Here is a 24,989-nt window from a genome sequence, read left to right on the forward strand (position 1 = left end):
TCGGCGGCGGTCAAGCCAAGGCAGCATTGCTCAAACAGCGGTCAGGAAGCGGAGTAATCCATCATTTCTCTCGCTCTCAGGTAACAGCGCTAACATCTAGAAGTGCGCGCAGCTGGTATTCTGTCGAATTGTGCATCTCAACGCATAAATCAACAGTTCCACATCCCAACAATACTGCGCATTCGTGCGCAGCTGCATCCTCCGCAACTGCGCATGCGGAGGACAGGAATGATATTCGACAGGAATGACATCTCGTCAGAACACCGGTGAAGGCGTAATACATCCAAATGTGAAGTGGTTGAATATTTTTTGTTACCCAATATTATACGGTCTGAAATCTCACACAATTAACCAATCAGATTCACAGAAAAAATGGAATTGGATTAGAATTCAGTATACACTGCTGGCTGTGTAGTTTATGGGGATGTATTCAGAATCATGTATATATTGTTGTTTTTAAGATTCTTTGTTGCCCAATAGGCCGTGTTTGGCACATTGGAGCTGTACGGACAGCCCTCACAACGTTTACCACACCAAACTAGCAGCCACCTCAGATGCAGGTTTCCAGCACATTAACACTGTCCACGGTCCGTCGACTGGCAGGTTGGTGGGATTTTATTCACGCTCACTTTACTGTAACATGATGTGTATAATAAGAGGTTCTCAAGTACAACATGGTAAAGTATTTTACTAAAATTGACTTAAAGCTTTATTTTACTTCAGTAAAAACACTGTGAACTCAGGCATTCGTAGCGCACCATATAGTGATCAATCTGGTGTTTCTATGTATACATAACTTGGAAACTGGTTAGCACATTTTCACCAAAACTTGATCAGAATGTTCCCCTGCGTGAGTGTCCAAGTATTAGTAACATTTGGAGCAGATTGGTCAAACATCAAGCTCGTCACGAATATAACGTCATCGAGTGGAGCTGTTGTCATGTGTATGGCTGCAGTAGAACAGTGACTGTCCACATGGTGACAGCATTTTGCAGATGGATTCCATGCATTTCATTTAATGAAACATTATTGAACAATGTGAAGTTGGTTACCGTAATTTCCGGATTATAAGACAATACTTTTTCTCACATGCTTTGAAACACTTATGGACACTTAGGATGGAAATCCCTAAGTTAGCCGCTCAAACACATGATGCGACTAACTTAGGGATTTTACAGGCTTTCTCATAAGTCCAAATATGTCAGGTAATCCAGTCCATTGATAGACTGAAAGTTGTCCTCTTGCGGAATAAATTCACAAACTCTTACCTGTTCATTTCAGTGGGATTCATCATCAAATCTTGAAGAAAGATTATCCACATAAGCCTCCTGATTTTTGAAAACGATATCTGAAATTACTTTAATTCCTTGTAGTGGCTGAAGAAAAGTCCCTCTGTGACACGGGCACTTCGTGCCACAGTTGCTCTGTCAGATCCATCAGCAGAGCCTCCTCTCCTCCCCACCGGGTCTCTGTCTTTGTGCACAAGTTGAAAGAGTCACAGCCCCTCCTTAAGGTCTCAGGTACCTCAGGCACCAGGCGATTCTGCCTGCACGTGATGAACATATCCCTTGATCCACAAAAAAGAAAATAATGTTAAAATTACTCAGTTTTGCCTCCATGTGGAGTAGACATGCCCCGCGACACCGTGTGCGTGCTCGATGTTGTGCTCATCAATATTTATGTGTTCCACCTTCAGAAAAAAGCATTTACGGTACGTATTTAATTAAAAGTTAAAAACTCTTTCTGTGTAAATATCTCATGTTACAACGTGGACACCTGCAGCTTATAGACAACTGCGGCCTATATATGTACAGTTTTTTCCCTTTAAAATTGGTGGGTGCGGCTTATATTCAGGTGTGCTCTATAGTCCATAAATGATGGTATTCGGATGAAGATCAGATGCCGCTTGCTTGAAGTCAAGCCACAATAAAACTTGGTTTAATTTGCTTTTCTTAGATTGTATTGTAAATAACTGATGCAACTGTATTCGAAGCATTACTTTTCTATTACAAAAATTGACAGAATTGTCTGAAAAATGCATTTTGCAGCATCACACTGTTACATGAAATTACATGTGCTTCGGTAACCCTTCAAAGCTCACACAGGTGTTACAGTGCAGTATTATGTGCAGATCATGCATCAGCCCTCCAGCGTTTTCATGTTTACTCCAAGTTCTTTGTGTTACATAATATGTGTGTGCTTTCAAATGTCTTTATAAGTTTTCCTGTAAACCCACTGCTAAACAATTCTGTCATCAAACAGCCACATCCTCTGCTCCTCACCACAAATACTTTGACCCGTGTTCGCTAACATCACTGATGCTTCTTATTTCTCCACATCTGTGTGTTGCAGATTGGGGATGAGGTCATCATCTCAACCACGGGCTACAATCCGTGGGAGACAGAAAAGCGTCAGATCACTGAAGTGTCTGCTGATGGCCGCGTTCTGACCCTGAATCAGCCTTTGGATCACACTCACATCGGTCAGTTCAGCCTTACACACAGCATACGTCTTCAAAACTGCAATATAATCTTCACCGTACACCTAAATAAGAAATTGTTATTGACAAAGCTGTTTAGTCGAGTTTGATTTTGAAGTTACTTCACTCAGAAGAAAACTTTGGACAGACGGAGCAGGTTGGGCTCATCACGGTAGGAGGGTGACTCTGACTGATGTCAAATTTAAAAAGTAGAAGTAAATATGAAGGTGTTCTTGTCATAATTTCCTCAGAAGATGTGATATTAAATTTTTGTCTCCTTGTGTCCAGGGGAGACTCACTCGGTCTCAGGGACGTCCCTGTCTTACACTCTGGCTGCTGACGTCGGTCTCCTGACCAGAAACATCAAGATGCTGGGTGCAGATGACCCAGCAATGATGGAGGAGTCGTTTGGAGCCAGAGTGCTGGTCGGCACCTTCTCCTCGGGTGGCATCGACTATAAGGGCGAGAAAACATTTTTACACATTTACACAATGTTTTCTTCTTGGAGAAATTGGCTTTGCAAAAAAATTAAAGGTTCTGGTGTCCAGATGAACTCTGACATGAGGAAGAAACCCTTCATTTTGGGCTCCACATGCAGAACTTTGGAGTATATGGAGGACATTGACAGGTGGTGTCAGTTTCTGCCTGAAGGTCAACACAAAATTATAAACTTTATATATATAAATCCCACAGGCAAAACGCAGATCAGGAATGTGGAGTTTTTCCATTCGGGTCAAGAAGGATGGTCAGACAGCTACGACCCTCGCTACTGTGGCCTTCCTCAACCTGGGAAAGGTACAACAACCCGCACAGCCGTCAACTCACAACGCGGTTACGGTGGTTGTCACCGTTTAAGTTCAGTTTGAGCTGTGACACTGACATTTGTATCATGAATAAATGTTGGAGCTGCTCGTTTGGGGGCGCTGGGTCACAAACTGAAAGAATTATGGGTCTTTCACACTTGAGTGTTGACAGCATTAGACACATCGCAGATCGGTCTAAAAAGCATTATTTTCAATGAGATGCTTCACATTTTTGACGGGACGCTTGGCTTCGTGTCAAAAGCTGAACTAAAGCGATGCTTCGCCAGGAGCGCGTGTTGTTGCTTGTCGTCAAGCTGCCACGATATAAGTTCAACCCAGTCCAACTTTTGCCTCTGTGCGCTGTGACGTAGCTTTGCGCTGTCCAATAGAAATGAGGCATCAGGCCAAAACACGGAAGACTGCAGTGCAGAAACGTGTCACAGAACTGCTTATTTACAGACAGCCAATCTTTTTTTTTTACCTCAACAATGACTGCAGTGTGATTGAAAAGTGGGATTTCTGTGACAACTTCATGAAATCATTTTTTTTAACTGAGTCATTTCAACTTTAATGTTGTGATCAGGACAGAGTAATTTCTAAAATATGAATTTGACTAGTGATTGTGAATGTTTTAAAACTGCACATTAGGGGCGGGGCTTCTGCCTGTGTAAATGTATTTTGACTGAACTTGGACTTCATGGATATGTTTAATGATACATTCATTTAAAGCTAAATATAAAATGAAATCACTTTGGAAAAAGCCAGAGTGTGATGTAGAAATCTCCGCTCCCCCACCTTCCCACATCCGACGCAATGCATTGGGTGGCGTTGTCTGCCACGTCCGACAATGCGTTGGGAAGCGTCCAACGCGTTCAGTCTGAAAGGCTGAAAGGCCCATTATGGATCTGAAACAGGATGCAGGATGTTTAGCCATAATGGAATTCAGAGAGTAACATAGATCAAATGAAGCCTTCTATTTATCTAAACTCAACAAAAGGTGAGGAAAACATCCTGAATGAAATAAAGTTCTGTCTTTGAAAGGTTTCAGCAGAAGATTCTTACGTTCATGGCTGCGCCTTGCATGACGGGTTCTCTCCGGCCATCGAGGTGTTTGGCACCAATGGGCTGAATGTCACTGATAACGTCATCTTCCACACTGTGGGAGAAGGTGAACACTACTCATTACACCTGTCAATCACAAATGTAACCAGATAGTTCTGTTCAGACATGGCACCCCTGATTTTTAAGTACAGAATTTAAAATATGTTCACAAATACAAATGAGCCAGTTTTATATAACTTGACTATTTAATAAAACCTTACTGAATAATAACACGTGCTTTCATTTAGTGAAATTTTAAAACGTTCCTGACACTCTCTGGTGAATTTACAGTCGTTCATCACTTTTACAGCCAGTTTTCTTGAGACAGGTCAGGTGATGGACGCATGAAGATCTGAATCCTCTGAATGTTGGACGTCACTTACAGAGCATCAGTTATTAGAAATAAAGCAGTTCGGTAAATCTATCTGTCTGGCTGTTGTCAATACCGGGTGACAATGCAAACTGGAAAGGAGTGAGGGAAGCCACCAAGGCGTTATACTGTATTCATGTCTCGACATGTTTTTAATTCTCAGCAGTATCAGTGAGGTGAACAGGACCATAAATACCTGCAGGCTGAAGCTCTTGTTTTCTGTTATTGCTTGTTTGTAAAATCACAAGTGTTCTTGTTCACAGGTATCAGAATTTGGGGTGACAAGGTCACACTGAAGAGGAACTTGGTGATGCTAGCACTTTGGCCTGGATCCTATCGAGGCAGAAAAGAGACTTTCAACTATGAATGGAATGCTGCCATTGAGGTTTGTCCCTCTGATACTTTTAAAAAAATTGATTGGTGCACATTTGACCTCTGCTCCTTATCCTGACATCAGGTCAATGAAGCAACAAACGTGGTGCTGCAGGAGAACATTGTGGCTGGTTATGAAAGAGTCGCTTACCGCTTCGATGGAGAACCATGTCCAGGTAACAGGGACATCTCAAAGTGAACATTTAGGATCAGTTTGTGTCCTTTTTGGTCGAGATCCACTGACTGATAAAACTGATAATGCCCTGTTAACGTGGATTTTACATCTAAGTGTACAGTTCCTGCAGAGGTTCCTGATGGTCCAGTTGAATAAAAACACTTTTTCTCGTCATCTCTTCTGCCTGCAGGGTATCAGATGAAAATGAGAAATGGGCTGACAATGAGGCTCAAGGCGGACTGTTTGGAGTGTTTATGAACAAAGACGGTTTGCCCGGCTGCAGCCTCATCCTAGGTTTCACCATCTGGAGGAGCTTCGACATCTACTTCCAGGTTTGAACATTTCTTTTACAAATCCACACATACTGTGTAGACCTGATTATGTCATGACATCATGAAAAGAGATGTGGAATTTTGGACCGGAGTTTGACCTCCTGCAGTGATGTCACAGGTCAGGAAAATGTGGACATAAAGCAGAGAGCTTCTGAGATCAGGTCCTCAGTCAGTCATTTCATGTTGTCCACAGTGGACCATGAGCAGTGGCCCAGATGGCCACCAGATTTAAACTTTGCAAATGAAGGAAGGGGTCAAGGTCATTTCAATGAAACTTCAAAGGCAAAGAAGTGTCCACTTCAGCTCCACAATCATTTCCACGGGGTTGTGTGTACATCTGAGTGTGATATTGGTGATATGAATCAAGTGGCGGTATCCTGTGGGGCCAACACACCAAGGTTTTCATGATAAAAGAAATTGATGAAGAAGCTCATTTCAAGAGATGTAAAAAAAAAAACTGAGAAGAGCCAAGTTCCAGAATCATTCATTGCTTCCTTCCTTTCTATACCACTTACTCCAAGTCAGGGTCTCTGCATGACTGGAGCCCGTCCCAGTGGTCACAGGGTGTGAGGTGGAATAGTTAACCTCATAAGTAAACCAGCCTTTGATAGAGGATCCAAATAAGTTCCAGTTCATAAGCTGTTAATAAATTATCTTTTTTTTTTTTTTAAATAGTCAATTAGGAGACTCAACACGATTGAAAAACTGTGAATCAGGATATTTTCCTCAAATTTGACTTTCATTTCTAAAAAGGTCATTATACAAAAGCTGTTGGATGATGTGCAATTAGTGATGTTATAACTAACAAAACGGATTTTACTCCATATTCAAAACTTTCACAGTTTTTGAGATATCTGACCGCAAGTGGAAAAAAAACAACAAAAAAGCTGCGATAACTAAAATTGTGAGGGTCATTTATGTTTAAATAATCCAAAACAATCAGAAAACATCAGTTTCTGGCTTTAAGAAAACACTATAAGAAATCAAGAAAAAAAGATTGTGGCAGTCAGTAACGGTTACTTTTTTAGACCAAGCAGAGGAAAAAATGGAATCACTCAATTCTGAGGAAAAAAATGGGAATCACCCTGTAAATTTTTATCCCCCAAACTAACACCTGCATCAATCAGATCTGCTCATTGACACTGACCATGCCATGACATTGACCCTATGTGTCTTTTTGCAAGGAATGTTTTCCCAGTTTTTGCTCTATGGCAAGATGCATTATCTTGAAAGATGATTTCATCATCCCCAAACATCCTTTCAATTGTCCAAAATCAACGTAAACTTGTGCATTTATTGATGATGTAATGACAGCCATCTCCCCAGTGCCTTTACCTGATGCAGCCCTATCATCAATGACTGTGGAAATTTACATGTTCTCTTCAGGCAGTCATCATTATAAATCTCATTGGAAAGGCACCAAACAAAAGTTCCAGCATCATCACCTTGCCCAATGCAGATTCGAGATTCATCACTGAATATGACTTTCATCCAGTCATCCACAGTCCACGATTGCTTTTCCTTAGCCCATTGTAACCTTGTTTTTTTTCTGTTTAGGTGTTAATGATGGCTTTCGTTTAGCTTTTCTGTATGTAAATCCCATTTCCTTTAGGCGGTTTCTTACAGTTCGGTCACAGACGTTGACTCCAGTTTCCTCCCATTCGTTCCTCATTTGTTTTGTTGTGCATTTTCGATTTTTGAGACATATTGCTTTAAGTTTTCTGTCTTGACGCTTTGATGTCTTCCTTGGTCTACCAGTATGTTTGCCTTTAACAACCTTCCCATGTTGTTTGTATTTGGTCCAGAGTTTAGACACAGCTGACTGTGAATAACCAACATCTTTTGCAACATTGCATGATGATTTACTCTTTTAAGAGTTTGATAATCCTCTCCTTTGTTTCAATTGACATCTCTCGTGTTGGAGCCAAGATTCATGTCAGTCCACTTGGTGCAACAGCTCTCCAAGGTGTGTTCACTCCTTTTTAGATGCAGACTAACGAGCAGATCTGATATGATGCAGGTGTTAGTTTTGGGGATGAAAATTTACAGGGTGATAATTTTTCCTCAGAATTGAGTGATTCCATATTTTTTTCCTCTGCTTGGTCTAAAAAAGTAACCGTTACTGACTGCCACAATCTTTTTTTCTTGATTTCTTATAGTGTTTCTTAAAGCCAGAAAGTTGCCATTTGAAATGACTTTAGTTTTGTGTCATGTCTGTGATCTGCTTTTTTTTCTACAAAATTAAACAACTGAATGAACATCCTCCGAGGCCGGTGATTCCATAATTTTTGCCAGGGGTTGTATAATTGTAAATACATTACAAAATACATGGATGACACAAGAAAGTGACACTTATTTCCATTGTGGTCCATTTAAACATCAAATCAATTTTATTTATATAGCGCCAAATCACAACAACAGTTGCCCCAAGGTGCTTTATATGCAAGGCGAAAGCCATACATTATTACAGAAAAACCCCAACAGTCAAAACGACCCCGAGCAAGCACTTGGCGACAGTGGGAAGGAAAACTCCCTTTTAACAGGAAGAAACCTCCAGCAAAACCAGGCTCAGGGAGGGACAGTCTTCTGCTGGGACTGGTTGGGGCTGAGGGGAGAGAATCAGGAAAAAGACATGCTGTGGAAGACAGCAGAGATCAATCACTAATGATTAAATGCAGAGTGGTGCATACAGAGCAAAAAGGAAAGAAACCCCCAGCAGTCTAAGTCTATAGCAGCATAACTAAGGGATGGTTCAGGGTCACCTGATCCAGCCCTAACTATAAGCTTTAGCAAAAGGAAAGTTTTAAGTCTAATCGTAAAAGTAGAGAGGGCGTCTGTCACCCTGATCTGAATTGGGAGCTGGTTCCACAGGAGAGGAGCCTGAAAGCTGAAGGCTCTGCCTCCCATTCTACTCTTAAAAACCCTAGGAACTACAAGTAAGCCTGCAGTCTGAGAGCGAAGCGCTCTATTGGGGTGATATGGTACTATGAGGTCCCTAAGATAAGATGGGACCTGATTATTCAAAACCTAAGTAAGAAGAAGAATTTTAAATTCTATTCTAGAATTAACAGGAAGCCAATGAAGAGAAGCCAATATGGGTGAAATATGCTCTCTCCTTCTAGTCCCCATCAGTACTCTAGCTGCAGCATTTTGAATTAACTGAAGGCTTTTTAGGGAACTTTTAGGACAACCTGATAATAATGAATTACAATAGTCCAGCCTAGAGGAAATAAATGCATGAATTAGTTTTTCAGCATCACTCTGAGACAAGACCTTTCTAATTTTAGAGATATTGCACAAATGCAAAAAAAGCAGTCCTACATATTTGCTTAATATGCGCATTGAAGGACATATCCTGGTCAAAAATGACTCCAAGATTTCTCACAGTATTACTGGAGGTCAGGGTAATGCCATCCAGAGTAAGGATCTGGACAGACACCATGTTTCTAAGATTTGTGGGGCCAAGTACAATAACTTCAGTTTTATCTGAATTTAAAAGCAGGAAATTAGAGGTCATCCATGTCTTTATGTCTGTAAGACATTCCTGCAGTTTAACTAATTGGTGTGTGTCCTCTGGCTTCATGGATAGATAAAGCTGGGTATCATCTGCGTAACAATGAAATTTAAGCAATGCTTTCTAATATTACTGCCTAAGGGAAGCATGTATAAAGTGAATAAAATTGGTCCTAGCACAGAACCTTGTGGAACTCCATAATTAACCTTAGTCTGTGAAGAAGACTCCCCATTTACATGAACAAATTGTAATCTATTAGATAAATATGATTCAAACCACCGCAGCGCAGTGCCTTTAATACCTATGGCATGCTCTAATCTCTGTAATAAAATTTTATGGTCAACAGTATCAAAAGCAGCACTGAGGTCTAACAGAACAAGCACAGAGATGAGTCCACTGTCTGAGGCCATAAGAAGATCATTTGTAACCTTCACTAATGCTGTTTCTGTACTATGATGAATTCTAAAACCTGACTGAAACTCTTCAAATAGACCATTCCTCTGCAGATGATCAGTTAGCTGTTTGACAACTACCCTTTCAAGAATTTCTGAGAGAAAAGGAAGGTTGGAGATTGGCCTATAATTAGCTAAGATAGCTGGGTCAAGTGATGGCTTTTAAGTAATGGTTTAATTACTGCCACCTTAAAAGCCTGTGGCACATAGCCAACTAATAAAGATAGATTGATCATATTTAAGATCGAAGCATTAATTAACGGTAGGGCTTCCTTGAGCAGCCTGGTAGGAATGGGGTCTAATAGACATGTTGATGGTTTGGAGGAAGTAACTAATGAAAATAACTCAGACAGAACAATCGGAGAGAGAGTCTAACCAAATACCGGCATCACTGAAAGCAGCCAAAGAGACGATATGTCTTTGGGATGGTTATGAGTAATTTTTTCTCTAATAATAGTTAAAATTTTATTAGCAAAGAAAGTCATGAAGTCATTACTAGTTAAAGTTAAAGGAATACTCGGCTCAATAGAGCGCTGACTCTTTGTCAGCCTGGCTACAGTGCTGAAAAGAAACCTGGGGTTGTTCTTATTTTCTTCAATTAGTGATGAATAGTAAGATGTCCTAGCTTTACGGAGGGCTCATTTATAGAGCAACAGGACTCTTTTTCCAGGCTAAATGAAGATCTTCTCAAATTAGTGAGATGCGATTTCCTCTCAAGCTTATAGGTTATCTGCTTTAAGCTGCGAGTTTGTGGGTTCTACCACGGAGTCAGGCAATTTTGATTTAAGGCTCTCTTTTTCAGAGGAGATACAGCATCCAAAGTTGTGCTCAATAAGGAGTAAAGCTATTGACGAGATAATCTATCTCACTCATAGTTTAGGTAGCTACTCTGCACTGTGTGGTATATGCATTGAAGAACATAACAAAGAAGGAATCAATCCTTAACCTAGTTACAGCGCTTTCTGAAAGACTTCTACTGTAATGAAACTTATTTCCCACTGCTGGGTAGTCCATTAAAGTAAAGTTAAATGTTAAGAAATGATCAGACAAAAAGGGGTTTTCAGAGAATACTGTTAAGTCTTCAATTCTATGCCATATGTCAGAACAAGATCTAACTGTGGCTAAGGTGGTGGGTGGACTCATTTACATTTTGAGGCGAAGCCAACTGAGTCTAATAATAGATTAAATGCAGTGTTGAGGCTGTCATTTTCCGCATCTATGTGGATGTTAAAATCACCAATTATAATTATCTTATCTGAGCTAAGCACTAAGTCAGAAAAAGGTTCTGAAAAATCACGAAGAAGCTCACAGTAACGACCAGGTGGACGATACATATAACAAATAAAACTGGTTTTTGAGACTTCCAATTTGGATGGACAAGACTAAGAGTCAAGCTTTCAAATGAATTAAAGCTCTGTCTGGGTCTTTGATTAATTAATAACCTGGAATGGAAGATTGCTGCTAATCCTCCTCCTCGACCCGTGCTATGAGCGTTGTGACAGTGTGACTCGGGGTGTTGACTCATTTAAAACTAACAAATTATCCTGCTGTAACCAGGTTTCTGTAAGGCAGAATAAATCAATATGTTGATCAATTATTATATCATTTACTAACAGGGACTTAGAAGAGAGAGATCTAATGTTTAATAGACCACATTTAACTGTTTTAGTCTGTGGTGCAGTTGAAGGTGCTATATTTTTTCTTTTTGAATTTTTATGCTTAAATAGATTTTTACTGGTTATTGGTGGTCTGGGAGCAGGCACCGTCTCTACGGGGATGGGGTAATGAGGGGATGGCAGGGGGAGAGAAGCTGCAGAGAGGTGTAAGACTACAACTCTGCTTCCTGGTCCCAACCCTGGATAGTCATGATTTGGAGGGTTTAATAAAATTGGCCAGATTTCTAGAAATGAGAGATGCTCCATCCAAAGTGGGATGGATGCCGTCTCTCCTAACAAGACCAGGTTTTCCCCAGAAGCTTTGCCAATTATCTATGAAGCCCACCTCATTTTTTGGACACCACTCAGAAGCCAGCAATCAAGGAGAACATGCGGCTAAACATGTCACTCCCGGTCCGATTGGGAGGGGCCAGAGAAAGCTATCTAAGCTAGCTAAGATAGCCTATCACAGCTATCATAGGGTAAGAGGTGGGGTACACCCTGGACAGGACGCCAGTCTGTAGCAGGGCATCATAATAATAATAATAATACACACACTCAACTTCAACCGCTTAGTCCAATTAAGGGTCATGGTGGCTGGAGCCTATCACAGCAGTCATAGAGCATGAGGCAGGGTACACCCTGGACACGACGCCAGTCTGTAGCAGAGCATAATAATAATAATAATAATAATAATAATAAAGCTCTTTAAAGTCTTCCAGTTCAAATTTTAAAACCAATAGAAAATTTAGAGTATTGACTTTCAAAGCAATTTGGAAATATCTTATATATTGGTCTTTGGCAGAAGGCAAAACGCACAATGTGAACCCAAAGTGTCACTTTTTTCTTTTTTTGGGGGGTGTGGGGGTGTATTTAGCTTAACAGGCAGTTAACTTCATTAAATGACAAATATAATTTAATATGGAGGTGTTTGTTCCCTATGCTGCAGGTGAATTCGCAACCCAGATTTGTTTCCAAGGAAAGTTGGTGAAGAACTGGGCAGTGATCAGTTTTGGAGCCAATATAATGTTACATGCACCCCGGCCAAATGAAAATCTTGCTATTGGCAGACTGGAATATATCGAGGTGAAATCTATGAACTGCCCTATAAAAGCCTCTGTTTTAACATCATTTCAGCTGAAAATACTGTATTGATCAGTGAATGTTAAGTTCCTTCCGGTTCCTTGAGTTTATTGCACAGATCTACCATGCAGGACAGGCCTTCTGGCTTGGCCGCTATCCCATCCACTGGCACCTGATGGGAGACATCAACTACAAGTCTTATGTGAGGGGGTGTGCCATCCATCAGACCTATAACAGGGTGGTAACCATCCACAACACCCACCGGCTGCTGGTAGAGCACAACGTCATCTACAACATCATGGGTGGGGCTTTCTTTATTGAGGATGGCATTGAAGCAGAGAACATCCTTCAGTACAACTGGCCGTCTTTGTCAGGCAAAGCACCAGCCTGCTGAATGATGACATCACTCCTGCCGCTTAATGGGTCACCAATCCCAACAACATAATTCGGCACAATGCCGCTGCAGGGGGCACCCACTTTGGCTTCTGGTACCGCATGCATGAACACCCAGACGGCCCATCCTTTGACCCAAACATCTGCCAGAACAGGGTTCCTCTGGGGGAGTTTTACAATAACACCATCCATTCCCAGGGTTGGTTTGGCCTCTGGATCTTCCAAGACTACTTTCCTATGAAGAACGGTGGTTGCAACTCCGGAACTCCTGAGCCTGCTGTGTTCCGCTCTCTCACCACTTGGAACTGTGTAAAAAGGTGCTGAATGGGTCAACGTGGGTGCTGTGCAGTTCAACAGCTTCATTATGGTCAACAACGAGAATGCTGGCATTGAAGCTAAACGCATCATGCAATGGGCTGTGAGTGGGTTTGGGGAGGATGGAGGACCTGCCGTGGTCAACAGTGTGATCGTAAGCTATGTGGACGAGCTTGGCCTGGGAAACGAGTACTGCACACACCATGATGTCATTGCTCCTTTTGATGATGGCTGAGTGTTCTTAACACCACATTCATCAACTTTGACCGCAGCTCCTGTGCAGCATTTGGGGTAACCAGCATTGATGGGACATGTGGTGTACTGTGCGGGGGCTGGGCAGTTAGGTTTCGCGATATCCACTACTTCAAATCCCCAAACAAGGCTGGCTTCAGGTGGGAACCAAGGTGCAATTGGTGGACACAGATGGTTCCCTCACAGGTACTTATTCTCTGATTTCTTATGTTGTTCTTATGTTGTTTTTATTTGTGTGTTGCTGGGGTGGGGGGAGGGGCTGGGGCTACCATCCCTGCAGTCTCAACGTAACTCAATGTTACTCATGTTTTCTTGCATCTAGGAAATATTAGCAATAAGGTGGTACCAAGAAGTGGCTTGCATGACCCGGCTCACTGTCACCAGAGTACTGAGTGGAGTGTGGGCTTCCCTGGTACTGCGTGCGACCACACCGTTACTTTCCATCGTCTGGCATTCAACAATCCCAGTCCTTCCTCTCTGAGAGCTAAGGATTTCATCTTGACCAACTCGTATGGTATTAAAAAGAGATACATTTTACATACGTCGGTATACAGTATTTAAGTGGTTATTGTCGGCCTCTACTGGTTCCTGGTTCCTTAACCAGTTTTCCTTGACCACAGTGGAGAATGAAAGATGTAAAGATAAATTAATGAGGACTTTGTGCTAACAATCGTTGTACTAAGAGAGTCTGACCGCACACGGCCAACACAACGTAATCCTGTCACAGCAGATGTTATCAATGGGAGTCAACCACTATGAAAGAACAATTTTCTAAAGCTGGACTCCAAAAGGTACATGGGATGATTGAGAAGTTTTGAGCCTGACCAGAAAAAGTAGGGGTGGTTCTCCACCTTTTGCATTCTGAGAATCAACATTCCTTGAGAATTTTGACTCACTGGGTCCAATGTTGAGATGTAAAAGATGGAGAATCATGCCTTACTTTTTCTTGGTCAAGCTCAAAACTTGTCAATTGCCCCTCATAGCACTTAAAATCATGAGGTCTGGAACACTGAGTATGTTAACACGATTAATCAAACTCCAATGTATAAACTTCAGGAGGAATGTTCAGGATGCGGAAACTCTCAATCCTCAAGCCAGTCATTCCATATATACGTCACGTGATATAGTCCATCTTTTTAATTTTGTGGAATTGTTTTGTTCTATACTGTATGAAGAAACCTGATGTGATCTGAGCCTTACTGTGACCCTGAAAAAACCCACATATGCTAAAAGCAGCAATGCCCAAATTCTTTCCTTTGAAGGCTCATAAATTAAAGGTGGATGTTTGAATTACTTTCATGGATTAACATTATAATTAAATCTATTGTATTTAATAGAAAAGTAAGCTTACAAATCGAAAATAATATACTGTTAAATCTGCTGGAGACTAACAGGTTAATTTGTGTAGAATTTGTCAGTTGCGATAACAAAGGAAAACAATGGGAGGATGTGTATGAGGTCATGTGCAAGTATATGCACATCTTGCCCATGGGCATTCCCCCCTCCACTGTTAAACCATGTAACTGTTGCAGGTTCCAGTATGATTCCTTATCTGAAGAAGAGAATCACTCATCCATTTGGCTGGATGGCCCAACTGCCCTCAAATCAAACATACAAAGGGTACTTCAAAGACATGGACCACATAACCAACATCACCTATAATGCAAAGTTCTACGGCTTCAAGGTACATCCAGTCTCCTCCCTTGTTTAGACAATCATGTTTTCAACTTCAACCAGCTCTTGTCTAAATATTAATTCATTTCAGTTTTATTTTCACTTATCTGATATAACAAAGATGTTTGCTACATTGGTCAGATGAGGTATGGGATCATGCACCGGTTGCAGTGAGTTGCCACTTCCACACTCCAGAACCGCCTTGATTCCTGGTTGGCAACCACCTAGAACCACCTTGGGTCATATTTGGCAACCACCCAGGCTGACAGCTGGTCCATCCCCACCTCTAAAATGTAGCTGCAGCCAGGTGAAAAGTGGGTAACCCCTCGGACTTCTCCGGTCGCTGTGGTCCTCAGTTCTCAGACAGGAAGCACCAGGACCCTAAAGACTTGGACCTTCATTATCTTGCAAAGAGAATGAAGGTCTTGCATCATCAAACATCTCTGACCTTTTACCTCATGATTCCATAAGATCATCTCAGATGGCTCTCAGCTCCAAAGCCTGAGGACCCAGAGACATGAATGTCAAGACAAGCAAATGCCTCTGAGTTCAGCAGTTTCATTGGACACAGATACTCTTCTGATGGTCCAGGAAGTCACTGAAAGCTTGGATGTGAGTCTCCATCCAGAATAATCATAAGCCCAGACACTCCAATTTGTCGTCTGGCTTCTCTATTCATGCAATCAAAGTATCTATTGATTCAACAGAGATCACAGCATTGTCTTTGAAGTCAAGTTCGGTAAACCTTTCCTCCTTAAAAGCACCTAAACTGCTGGTTTCCCCAACCCGACTAAACACCCAGTCCATGCAAGTATTGGACAGTGGAGGAGACATAACACATCCCTTGAGGGACAATAGTCTTCACTGGGAAAAAACGCTATGATGTCCAGCAACTTCTTTGGGATCCCACAAATTCTTTGGATGCTCCAGAGAGCAGCCCGATCAACTGAATCAAATGCTTTGTGAAAATCAACAGAGGCTCAAAAGAAGCACTGCAAAACTAGGATGTAGTTGACGGCTGACTTCTTGGTTATAAACCTAAACTGTTCAGCTTGCGGAGTGACAAGTAACTGGTCCTGTTAAAAGTAATCCTTGCAAGTGACTCACCCAGTGCAGTGTAACACCTCTGTGGTTATTGCAATTTAACCAGTCAACCTTTCCTTTCCAGTCCGTAGGTATGATACCTGTCCTCCAGATCAAAACAAAGCTTGTTTTTCCCACGCTAGGTCCTATGCAATGCTACACTGGAAATAATATAAAAGATTATTAAAAGATGGCGCCGTCTTATCTGGCTGATATGGTGAAACCCTACGTGCCGGCCCAGATTTTGCGCTCACAGGATGTCAGCGGGTCAAAGAGCTTTTTCTTATCGTGCACCCGCTCTGTGGAAGCAGTCGGAGTCTGTGGACATTTTTAATTCAAGCCTTAAAATCTATTTTTATTCTCTTTCTTATGAATAGCTTTTTAAAATCTGTTTTATTCTTTTACTTGTTTTTAATTGTGTTTGAATTTTTTTATTTTTACTTTTATTTTAAATTTTATGTTGAACTGTTCTGTGTGAGGCACCTTGGGGCGGCTTTTGTTGTGATTTGGCACTTTATAAGCTGATTGAATTGAATTGAAGATTATTTAAATGCAAACCTTTTTTCAAAATTTGACAATGTTTCTACATTTTCCCCTTGCAGTCAGATCAATATGTGATCATCAACCACAACTTCACCCAAAGCCTCGCCAGAGTCCATATTTTGGATGACAGGAGCAGTTCAGCAGCGCCGCTGACCTCCAGCAATAATACCAATGGAGACTGGTACTTTGACCGCACCTCCAACAACCTCTACTACATGGGTGAGACATTCATCAGCACACATTAGTACATGTCCTCCAGGATTTTGGACTGTGTGTTAATTGGGGACACTTTGAGCTGCATGGGTGAATCTAAGGTGGTGCCTGATGGGGATGTAGCCCTCATCCAACCCCAACCCCACCCCCCATCTCCCCACAATGAATTCAGTAGTCTGATGTGTTCCGTCCCACTTTCTCACCACCATTCTCTCACTGATCTGGATTTTTTTGCTCCCAAGTTTCCATGGCACCCATGAAGTACTGTTTCTGCACTCCACTAAGATCAAGTTCACAACATTTCATAAATACCAGATTACCTCATCACATGTTGTAGTTAAATATGTCATTCACAAAATAATATCGGTGCTATCATTTTTTTTTTGTATTTATGCTTTTACAGTGGGGGAAATAAGTATTTGACCCCCTGTCAATTTTGCAGGTTTTTCCACCTACAAAGAATGGAGAGGTCTGTATTTTTTATTGTAGGTACACTTCAACTGTGAGAGGGAGAATCTAAAAAAAAAAATCCAGAAAATCACACTATGATTTTTAAATAATTAATTTGTATTTTATTAACAGTTATTGTCTTCTCACCAAGCTGCTTGCCTGTTGTCCTGTAGTCCATCCCAGCCTTGTGCAGGTCTACAGTTTTGTCCCTGGTGTCCTTAGACAGCTCTTTGGTCTTGGCTATGGTGGACAGGTTGGAGTGTGATTGAGTGTGTGAACAGGTGTCTTTTATACAGGTAACAAGTTCAAACAGGTGCAATTAATACAGGTAAAGAGTGCAGAATAAGAGGGCTTCTTAAAGAAAAATTAACAGGTCTGTGTGAGCCAGAATTCTTGCTGGTTTGTAGGTGATCAAATACTTATTTCATGCGATAAAGTGCAAATTAATTATTTAAAAATCATACAATGTGATTTTCTGGAATTTTTTTTTAGATTCTGTCTGTACCTACGATAAAAATTACAGACCTCAACATTCTTTGTAGGTGGGAAATCCTGCAAAATTGACAGTGGATCACTGTATTAGTAGAAATGTTGACCATTAATGATAAATATCACTCATTCTCCTGCAGTGTCGGGGCAGAGAGCTCAGTGCAGGCGACGTAACAGTGTCGATAAATCCATGAAAGACATCCAGGTGAACTTTCAGGTATTCCGGTGCTTCTTCCCCGACTGTGTCCCACCAACACCTCCTCCTCCAGCCACGCCCGCTCCATTGCCCAGCCGGCAACCAGAGAACTTCATGTACGTTGAAAATAAATTCTTTCACCAGAGTGATCCAAACTGTCATGTCAGCACTGTAGAATTTGAAGGAATAATAATAATACATTTGGTATAAAATATTTGCAACGGCTTTATTGCACGCTTTATTAAACTAAAATTAAACTAATAAAACATCTCATATTCAGTTATTCCTTTAGTGTGAGGGATTACTTCATATTACAGTCTTCTGATTACAGTTTTTAGCATTTGTTTGCATTTCTCTGAACTTTATGTGAAATTTGTGAACAGATTTTAAGGGTTGGCTGTTGGGCCAAAGATGAGCTGATGTGAAGGTGTCAGAGCACCTCCCCCCCCCCCCCCCCCCCCCTTCAAAAACTAAATAAAGAGATCCTAATACTGTATCCAGTAACAGATCAGTATCAAACTGTGAAAAAGTCTTCATGGACACAAGCTTCATCCCTCCACAGAATCCTGCTGAAATCTATTCTGCACTTTTTGAGATATTCTGCTGACAAACAGAACAACAGCATTGTGTGAAAACAACTTTTGAAGTTGATTTAAAAACAAAAAGAAATTAAATGGCAATTAATTTGCAAAAATGAAGGTCAGGGAGATGCTGGTTGGCCTTTATTAATGCTTTTTTCCCCTCCCTCAGACTGTGGTCCAACAGTTCTTTCTGGATTAACTGTCATCCCATCAGGTAATGCGGCAGAGCTCCTGCAACAGTTGAATTAAATCATGTGAATACATGTGTATTTTGCTTGATAGGGTTAGGGGGTGTGGAAGATTGATTTTAATTCTTCTTTGAAATGCACTTTGACCTTTAGATGACTGAAGATGAACAATGGCATTTACATAATTTAAGAAAAAAGAACACAGAAATCTGTACAAGATGATTAAAAAGAACGGTGTCAAGATGATCAGTAGCAGAAGGTAGTACAAGGAGAGAGATGAAAATCTGAGAGCAGCGATGTGGTTTCACGTTTGCTTTGAGAATTCTGACTGAAATGTATTGTGAAGGTCAAGATTGTTTTGCTTCTGTAATATATCATATAGCTGTCTGCCACCTGCTGGTCATGCCTGGGATTGTTGTTGGAAATCTTATCACATGTCTGCAGGAAATTAGGAGCAGGTGTTACTGAAGTTACATCGCTTCAAATGAACTCATTTGCCAGATTTGTTCGTTTCCAGAGACTCGGTGTGTAGCTTACCGAGGGCCTGTGCTGCTTATGTCGTATTATTAATGTCATCGTACCTCCATCAAACTGCAGGACAGTGGGTGGTTTTGGACAGACACACTCCACCACTCAACAAGCTGATAGTTAACTGTGTTCTCGAGATTCTTGACAACACAACCGGTTTGTCGAGCAGAATCACTTAGTCTGCACCAGAGAACATCACCATCGACTGTGTCTACATCTCCATCCAGGTCAGATTACATCATCAACAACCATAAAAGAGGGGAATCTATTGCTTCCAAGGGAATCACTTTGACATCATTTGAGATTTTTAAAAACTATATGCAGAATTTAAAACATGACTTATCTTACAGCTTTTATATCACAGCAGCAGTTTATTAACAATTACCTGGAAGAGAAAATCTCTGGAACATCTTTGGCTGTTTCAGGGTGGCAGGTTGATTGCCGGATGGGATGACGAGCCGTTCAGAGGTCAGCTGCACAACAGACTGAGAGGAAACCATCACACGCCGGACTGACTGCTGCCCAACGGGCCCAACCAGGGAGCCAAAGTCATTGGTAAGAAAACAGAAACTGCAGCATGAAGGCATGAAGATTATTGTTCAAATCTGCAGAAAGTTGAAGAGAAAATATTATTGAGCTACTGTCAGACTCCCATTGAACAAGGTATACTGTTTCAACAGTGGTGTCCAGTTCTTATGTTCAATATCTGAGGAAGACACCAAACTAACTTCAGGCAATACTTTACTCTAAAGTCTTAATTACAACTCTCATTATCAATGTACTGTATATTTAGAGAATAACCCTGTTGTGCCTGATGATTTGCAGACGTTCATGCTGGTTCTACGGTCGGAAATAGAGCTTTACCGGTGATGTGTAAGCAGAGTCGGTAAAAAGGAGTTTTAAAACAGCTATTTACATCCATATAACAGCATGAACATTCACAAATCATCAGACACAAGGGGTTATTCCCATTCAAATTCAAATCCATCGTTTCCACAACTTATTCTTCTGTAGGTAATTCGGTCAGCGAGGCTTACTGTCAAGCCGAGGGAGCGTCGTTCCAAAAACGTCAGGGCGCGGAGTAATCTATCAAATGTGAAAATGTTAGAATCCACATCAATACTTTCGTATGGTAGCTTTAAATTCACCCATTTCGGCGGCGGTCAAGCCAAGGCAGCATTGCTCAAACAGCGGTCAGGAAGCGGAGTAATCCATCATTTCTCTCGCTCTCAGGTAACAGCGCTAACATCTAGAAGTGCGCGCAGCTGGTATTCTGTCGAATTGTGCATCTCAACGCATAAATCAACAGTTCCACATCCCAACAATACTGCGCATTCGTGCGCAGCTGCATCCTCCGCAACTGCGCATGCGGAGGACAGGAATGATATTCGACAGGAATGACATCTCGTCAGAACACCGGTGAAGGCGTAATACATCCAAATGTGAAGTGGTTGAATATTTTTTGTTACCCCAATATTATACGGTCTGAAATCTCACACAATTAACCAATCAGATTCACAGAAAAAATGGAATTGGATTAGAATTCAGTATACACTGCTGGCTGTGTAGTTTATGGGGATGTATTCAGAATCATGTATATATTTGTTGTTTTTAAGATTCTTTTTGCCCAATAGGCGTGTTTGGCACATTGGAGCTGTACGGACAGCCTCACAACGTTTACCACACCAAACTAGCAGCCACCTCAGATGCAGGTTCCAGCACATTAACACTGTCACGGTCCGTCGACTGGCAGGTTGGTGGGATTTTATTCACGCTCACTTTACTGTAACATGATGTGTATAATAAGATGTTCTCAAGTACAAACATGGTAAAGTATTTACTAAAATTGGACTTAAAGCTTTATTTTACTTCAGTAAAAACACTGTGACCTCAGGCATTAGTAGCGCACCATATAGTGATCAATCTGGTGTTTCTATGTATACAATAACTTGGAAACTGGTTAGCACATTTTCACCAAACTTGATCAGAATGTTCCCTGCGTGAGTGTCCAAGTATTAGTAACATTTGGAGCAGATTGGTCAAACATCAAGCTCGTCAAGAATATAAACGTCATCGAGTGGAGCTGTTGTCATGTGTATGGCTGCAGGAACAGTGACTGTCCACATGGTGACAGCATTTTGCAGAATGGATTCCATGCATTTCATTTAATGAAACATTATTGAACAATGTGAAGTTGGTTACCGTAATTTCCGGATTATAAGACAATACTTTTTTCACATGCTTTGAACACTTAGGGACACTTAGGGATGGAAATCCCTAAGTTAGCCGCTCAAACAATGATGCGACTAACTTAGGGATTTTTACAGGCTTTCTCATAAGTCAAAATATGTCAGGTAATCCAGTCCATTGATAGACTGAAAGTTGTCCTCTTGCGGAATAAATTCACAAACTCTTACCTGTTCATTTCAGTGGGATTCATCATCAAATCTTGAAGAAAGATTATCCACATAAGCCTCCTGATTTTTGAAAACGATATCTGAAATTACTTTAATTCCTTGTAGTGGCTGAAGAAAAGTCCCTCTGTGACACGGGCACTTCGTGCCACAGTTGCTCTGTCAGATCCATCAGCAGAGCCTCCTCTCCTCCCCACCGGGTCTCTGTCTTTGTGCACAAGTTGAAAGAGTCACAGCCCCTCCTTAAGGTCTCAGGTACCTCAGGCACCAGGCGATTCTGCCTGCACGTGATGAACATATCCTTTGATCCACAAAAAAGAAAATAATGTTAAAATTACTCAGTTTTGCCTCCATGTGGAGTAGACATGCCCCGCGACACCGTGTGCGTGCTCGATGTTGTGCTCATCAATATTTATGTGTTCCACCTTCAGAAAAAAGCATTTACGGTACGTATTTAATTAAAAGTTAAAAACTCTTTCTGTGTAAATATCTCATGTTACAACGTGGACACCTGCAGCTTATAGACAACTGCGGCCTATATATGTACAGTTTTTTTCCCTTTAAAATTGGTGGGTGCGGCTTATATTCAGGTGTGCTCTATAGTCCATAAATGATGGTATTCGGATGAAGATCAGATGCCGCTTGCTTGAAGTCAAGCCACAATAAAAACTTGGTTTAATTTTGCTTTTCTTAGATTGTATTGTAAATAACTGATGCAACTGTATTCGAAGCATTACTTTTCTATTACAAAAATTGACAGAATTGTCTGAAAAATGCATTTTGCAGCATCACACTGTTACATGAAATTACATGTGCTTCGGTAACCCTTCAAAGCTCACACAGGTGTTACAGTGCAGTATTATGTGCAGATCATGCATCAGCCCTCCAGCGTTTTTCATGTTTACTCCAAGTTCTTTGTGTTACATAATATGTGTGTGCTTTCAAATGTCTTTATAAGTTTTCCTGTAAACCCACTGCTAAACAATTCTGTCATCAAACAGCCACATCCTCTGCTCCTCACCACAAATACTTTGACCCGTGTTCGCTAACATCACTGATGCTTCTTATTTCTCCACATCTGTGTGTTGCAGATTGGGGATGAGGTCATCATCTCAACCACGGGCTACAATCCGTGGGAGACAGAAAAGCGTCAGATCACTGAAGTGTCTGCTGATGGCCGCGTTCTGACCCTGAATCAGCCTTTGGATCACACTCACATCGGTCAGTTCAGCCTTACACACAGCATACGTCTTCAAAACTGCAATATAATCTTCACCGTACACCTAAATAAGAAATTGTTATTGACAAAGCTGTTTAGTCGAGTTTGATTTTGAAGTTACTTCACTCAGAAGAAAACTTTGGACAGACGGAGCAGGTTGGGCTCATCACGGTAGGAGGGTGACTCTGACTGATGTCAAATTTAAAAAGTAGAAGTAAATATGAAGGTGTTCTTGTCATAATTTCCTCAGAAGATGTGATATTAAATTTTTGTCTCCTTGTGTCCAGGGGAGACTCACTCGGTCTCAGGGACGTCCCTGTCTTACACTCTGGCTGCTGACGTCGGTCTCCTGACCAGAAACATCAAGATCCTGGGTGCAGATGACCCAGCAATGATGGAGGAGTCGTTTGGAGCCAGAGTGCTGGTCGGCACCTTCTCCTCGGGTGGCATCGACTATAAGGGCGAGAAAACATTTTTACACATTTACACAATGTTTTCTTCTTGGAGAAATTGGCTTTGCAAAAAAATTAAAGGTTCTGGTGTCCAGATGAACTCTGACATGAGGAAGAAACCCTTCATTTTGGGCTCCACATGCAGAACTTTGGAGTATATGGAGGACATTGACAGGTGGTGTCAGTTTCTGCCTGAAGGTCAACACAAAATTATAAACTTTATATATATAAATCCCACAGGCAAAACGCAGATCAGGAATGTGGAGTTTTTCCATTCGGGTCAAGAAGGATGGTCAGACAGCTACGACCCTCGCTACTGTGGCCTTCCTCAACCTGGGAAAGGTACAACAACCCGCACAGCCGTCAACTCACAACGCGGTTACGGTGGTTGTCACCGTTTAAGTTCAGTTTGAGCTGTGACACTGACATTTGTATCATGAATAAATGTTGGAGCTGCTCGTTTGGGGGCGCTGGGTCACAAACTGAAAGAATTATGGGTCTTTCACACTTGAGTGTTGACAGCATTAGACACATCGCAGATCGGTCTAAAAAGCATTATTTTCAATGAGATGCTTCACATTTTTGACGGGACGCTTGGCTTCGTGTCAAAAGCTGAACTAAAGCGATGCTTCGCCAGGAGCGCGTGTTGTTGCTTGTCGTCAAGCTGCCACGATATAAGTTCAACCCAGTCCAACTTTTGCCTCTGTGCGCTGTGACGTAGCTTTGCGCTGTCCAATAGAAATGAGGCATCAGGCCAAAACACGGAAGACTGCAGTGCAGAAACGTGTCACAGAACTGCTTATTTACAGACAGCCAATCTTTTTTTTTTACCTCAACAATGACTGCAGTGTGATTGAAAAGTGGGATTTCTGTGACGAACTTCATGAAATCATTTTTTTTAACTGAGTCATTTCAACTTTAATGTTGTGATCAGGACAGAGTAATTTCTAAAATATGAATTTGACTAGTGATTGTGAATGTTTTAAAACTGCACATTAGGGGCGGGGCTTCTGCCTGTGTAAATGTATTTTGACTGAACTTGGACTTCATGGATATGTTTAATGATACATTCATTTAAAGCTAAATATAAAATGAAATCACTTTGGAAAAAGCCAGAGTGTGATGTAGAAATCTCCGCTCCCCCACCTTCCCACATCCGACGCAATGCATTGGGTGGCGTTGTCTGCCACGTCCGACAATGCGTTGGGAAGCGTCCAACGCGTTCAGTCTGAAAGGCTGAAAGGCCCATTATGGATCTGAAACAGGATGCAGGATGTTTAGCCATAATGGAATTCAGAGAGTAACATAGATCAAATGAAGCCTTCTATTTATCTAAACTCAACAAAAGGTGAGGAAAACATCCTGAATGAAATAAAGTTCTGTCTTTGAAAGGTTTCAGCAGAAGATTCTTACGTTCATGGCTGCGCCTTGCATGACGGGTTCTCTCCGGCCATCGAGGTGTTTGGCACCAATGGGCTGAATGTCACTGATAACGTCATCTTCCACACTGTGGGAGAAGGTGAACACTACTCATTACACCTGTCAATCACAAATGTAACCAGATAGTTCTGTTCAGACATGGCACCCCTGATTTTTAAGTACAGAATTTAAAATATGTTCACAAATACAAATGAGCCAGTTTTATATAACTTGACTATTTAAT

At 41.4% G+C, this 24,989-nt stretch overlaps 1 pseudogene; it reads left to right on the forward strand.

The window, feature by feature from the left end:
* Window positions 1-24,989, forward strand: part of LOC117502381 — a 107,917-nt pseudogene that overhangs the window by 58,220 nt on the left and 24,708 nt on the right.

This window comes from Thalassophryne amazonica, chromosome 20 (genome assembly GCF_902500255.1).
Source record: "Thalassophryne amazonica chromosome 20, fThaAma1.1, whole genome shotgun sequence".
NCBI lineage: Eukaryota > Metazoa > Chordata > Actinopteri > Batrachoidiformes > Batrachoididae > Thalassophryne > Thalassophryne amazonica.